This window comes from Hippocampus comes, unplaced genomic scaffold, assembly GCF_001891065.2.
Source record: "Hippocampus comes isolate QL1 unplaced genomic scaffold, H_comes_QL1_v1.1 scaffold270, whole genome shotgun sequence".
Lineage (NCBI taxonomy): Eukaryota > Metazoa > Chordata > Actinopteri > Syngnathiformes > Syngnathidae > Hippocampus > Hippocampus comes.
In genome coordinates, this window is record NW_017805631.1 from 1,047,167 (window position 1) to 1,051,874 (window position 4,708).

General features: G+C 42.9%; 1 long non-coding RNA gene across 1 annotated transcript in view; it reads left to right on the forward strand.

The window, feature by feature from the left end:
• The window catches only part of LOC109522810 (uncharacterized), a 23,021-nt gene that overhangs the window by 16,172 nt on the left and 2,141 nt on the right, over positions 1 to 4,708 (forward strand). Inside the window, exon 2 of the long non-coding RNA XR_002169627.1 lies at positions 2,227 to 2,233. This is a non-coding gene — a long non-coding RNA (uncharacterized LOC109522810). The remainder of the gene's footprint in view (positions 1 to 2,226; positions 2,234 to 4,708) is intronic.

The following is a 4,708-nucleotide window of genomic DNA, read 5'->3' on the forward strand; positions in this document are numbered from 1 at the left end:
CCCAAACTAGATGAGTGGTTGCAACAGATCCCGGGAACAACATCGGACATCTCAGTCCAGAAATGTGCAGTGCTGGGAACAGCAAGGATACTGCGCAGAACCCTCAAGCTTCCTGGCCTCTGGTAGAGGACCCGAGCTGAATGAGGGATGGACACCACCACCCGAGGGGTGAGACGAGGATTTTTTTTTTTTTTTATATATATATGTATATAGATAGATAGATAGATAGATAGATAGATAGATAGATAGATAGATAGATAGATAGATAGATAGATAGATAGATTCCTCAATGCTTTTGCTTTTGCTATACCATACAGTATTTGCTCTACCATACAGCATTCCATTGTTCTCAAAATCTTAATTTTTTTTCTACAAAAAAAAATCAATCAACACATCAAAGAATGTCATTTATGCTTGTACCAGATCGGCTTTGGGTCCTGCACCTGCATATGACGTTGATCATGGCAGTTAGTGATTGGTTGAAGGTCGGAAACTATGGAAACACAATGCTTTTGCTTTTGCTATACCATACAGTATTTGCTCTACCATACAGCATTCCATTGTTCTCAAAATCTTAATTTTTTTTCTACAAAAAAAAATCAATCAACACATCAAAGAATGTCATTTATGCTTGTACCAGATCGGCTTTGGGTCCTGCACCTGCATATGACGTTGATCATGGCAGTTAGTGATTGGTTGAAGGTCGGAAACTATGGAAACACAGTGTTTATGCTGGCCGTTGTTGGGGGAAGAACGGCCTCCTCTTCCCCGCGAGTTCGTTGAATTTCGGACGAGGAGAATGTTGGTAATCCAAATAAAGGCTGGAGGCGATGGACAGTTCTTTCGAAGGGTTGTAATTTATTTTCTGCAGTTTACAAATCGATTCGGGCTCCTGAGGGGTTCGGATTTCAATCAGGAAGCGTAGAAGAAACACATTCATGAGATTATATAGCGACAATATGATAATGAGAGGCGGGGAGGTACGCCTCTCATGCAAATCCCGGAAACAAAGAAAGTAACATGTCATCTGACCTGGTGTGGCTGGAAGAAGTCGGGAGTGGTGAGGTGAGACCAAACCACCACTACCCACCATTTGGTGTGATGGCAAGTTCCAGAACCCCCGCTGTGCATACATCCTGAGATAAGAGGTCTTCCCAGGGGGGCTTAACAGCAATCAAGGACCGACCCAACATGTGGGGGAACAACAGAAGACACTTGGGGGACCGTTAATCAACCAAGGAGGAAGAAGATAAAATTTACCCTAGATACGTTGTTTTAAGTGTGCGAACAGATGTTCAGGAAAGAAACCGAGATCAATAGTACTCATAGTAAGGCGCAGTCCCTCAATAGCTGCAACACAGACACTAGAGATAACAGTTCCTCTTTTGATGTTGGCATGTCCTCTGGAGGGGTCCTAAAAGTAGTGGGGGTGAGGGGGTACCAAAGGTGATTGTAATCGCAGTCAGCAGGAAACACCCTCCACAGCATTCTACATTGTTTCTTTCAAGTGTCTGAAAAAAAGACAACTAACAGAGAGGAACAACACCTTAAGAAGAGAGGAATAACACCTTGAGAAGAGAGGAATAATACAGAAGAGAAGGAATGATACTTTAACAATCAAATCTAACTAAGAAGAGAGGAATGATACTGTACTTTAACAATCCCTCTCTTAATCACAATCAATATTGTGATCACAAAATCATCTACTATAAAATTCTAATCTAACTAAAAGAGAGGAATGATACCGTATTTTAACAATCCCTCTCTTGATCACAATCAATATTGTGATCACAAAATCATCTAGTATAAAATTCTAATCTAACTAAGAAGAGAGGGATGATACTGTACTTTAACACCGTTTAATCTTAAATGAAATAAATATGTAAATTAATAACGTTGTATAAATTCGGCTAGTGGCTAGCATGGAGCTAACGCTAACACGGACACATAACACTTCGCTTGTGTGTATGTAGTAGTGCTAGCTCCGTGTTAGCGTCTTAGCACTTATTTTCCGCGTTTTTGTTTGTTCATGTGGAACGTCAGGTCTGGTGCTTCGGAGCAACCGACTATGGTGACAGCCACACTGGCATGTGGTGTATTCAGCAGCACTACCGAAGGCACCAGCGGCGGCTTGTTTACATGCGTGGTTTACACGTGTTTTGAAACTGGTGCGGAGCACCGTGGGCACGCTGTCGCCTTTCGGATGAGACAGACCGAACTATTTAGCACGGAGGTAGTGCTAACACATACAGCATCCACATCAAATTCGCGCGGGCCGCACAACATTGAACTGTCACATCAAAGCGGGAGCGTCAAACTTGCGTCTTGTCATAAAGAATATGCATGCACAAACTACTTCCTTGCCTCACTATAGTGAAGTTAGGACACCTGAAAGTAGGGAGTGGTGTTGCTGATGATGCGCATTAAGTACCAATTTTCTTTTTTTATTTTTTTAAACAGGTCAGAAAATTCCTTGCATAGGATTGTCATTACTGGCATTATTATAAATATGATCTAAGGTTTTAGATTTGCCAATAAGATTGTGGTAGAAATTGTTGTAAAGGTACTGCACAGCTTTCGAAAAGAAAGGTCTTTTCAAAAGTCTTGTGTTAAATCAATTTACATTTACTGAAATTAACATGTTTCCATTTACTGAAATTAACGTGTTTTCAGGCGGCCCGGTGATCTAGTGGTTAGCGTGTCGACCTCACAGTGTAGAGGTTGTAGGTTTGATCCTGGCTACGGCCTTCCTGTGTGGAGTTTGCATGTTCTCCCCGTGCCTACGTGGGTCTTCTCCGGGTCCTCCATTTTCCTCCCACATTCCAAAAACATGCATGGCACGCTGATTCAACACTCTAAATTGACCCTAGGTGTGAGTGTGAGCACGGATGGTTGTTCTTCCGTGTGCCCTGCGATTGGCTGGCAACCGGTTCAGAGTGTCCCCTGCCAACTGCCTGAAGACCCATGTGAGGATAAAGCGTATCGAAAATGAAACTTGTTTTCATGGGAATGGACCTGTGTCATGAAAGTGAGCTACTGTTCATTTCACCTCATATCCTGCTAGGGCAAAGGCATGTATTTTAGTTACCATGATGACGAAGGGCAAATCAAGGTGTTGCTGTCTGTTCATGAATTAAAAAAAAACAAACAAAAAAAAAACAAACAAACAAAAAATCCCTTCAGGTGTGTAATTAAGTAAGTTAGTATGACATAAATAGCAATTTTCACAGAAGCCTCTGCCGGGCGTCTGGACAGAATTGGACCCTACAAACGTAGACTCAGGGAAGTAGATCCAACAAAAATATTTATTTGCAAAAAGTAGGCGCAAGGCCGACAAAGTACAAATCATGACACTGGACAACAAGCAGGGAATAATGCGAAGAAGATAAAAAGCGATTGCACAAACCAATGAAAAAAACAAACACAAATCACTTGTGACAAAAGTACAAGAAAGACCAAACCACGTGGAGAACAAAACGCGGATAGTCGAAAACACCCCAATAACTACTTACTTGAATAACAAAGAACATAAAGTAAAGCCAAGAGCCAAAAAAATAGAGAAAATATAAATCAAGAGCCAAAACGGAACAAGAGTAATAGGAGAGCGTCTAGACGAAATGCACATGAACAATGACTTGAGCAAGGCGAAATTATCCAACAGCTTGACGTGGGTCCATGAGGTCCTTAAATAGTCCCAATAATTGTGATGCCAGACAGGTGCGCAGCAGGAAAATCGTGAACGCCTCTGCCACCTGCTGGACACTAACAAAGCATGATTATGACAGCCTCAAAGTGCTTTACATAGTTAAAATGAACAATCCAAATGTTGATGTTTTTTTTAACATCACTCTTTTAGTTTTTAAATAAGTACACCTAACAGGTTACATGGATTGTTTGTCTCTCTGTGCCCTGCGATTGGCTGGTAACCAGTTCAGGGTGTCCCCTGCCTACTGTCCGAGGACGGCTGGGATAGGCTTCAGCACCCCCGCGACCCTTGTGAGGATATAGCGGATTGGAAAATGGATGGATGGATGGAGGTTACATGGCGAGTTTATGAATGCCAATATTGCTGTCATGGAGGCACTTAAGCCTGTAAGAACAAAAATCAGCTGTAATTCTAGCCACGGGTGTGCAACGTTATTGTGTGTATCATGCTATGTGAACAGCAGCATCGAGCAGCAGGTTTGATCGGGGTCGAGCGTGGTGAAGCACATAGTTGGTTGGATATGACTTTAATAATGACTTCCGCATCAACGGTGATAGGCCACTTCAAAGTCATGGCGCAGAGCAGCTCACTTCACAGTCGAGAGAGTGAGACTTTGAAGATTGGGAATTAGTCTCAGGCCAAAGTCATTAAATGCTCTGAACTCCACAGCCAGCATGTCAGGGAGGCGCACACATACGCAACTGTTTTCTTTATCCATAATTCACAGACAGCAGAACAGGGAACTCACAAGTTGTTGTCTTTGCAGCAGAATGGGTTAGAGTCGACCAGGAGCCAGCGAACTGGTCCCAAGTCGACCGCAAGGGGTGGGAGGAGGAAATGGGTGGGGAAAAAAAAAAAGATTTGTTTGTTTGTATCTTTAGCTTTCGTTCATTTTCGGCCCATTCCGACTGATGCTCATCGTAGTGTGGGTGCATATGTGCGCGAGTGCACTGGTGGGCGCCCGCGTGAGTTCATGTGCGTGTGTGTGTGTGTGGGTGTGTG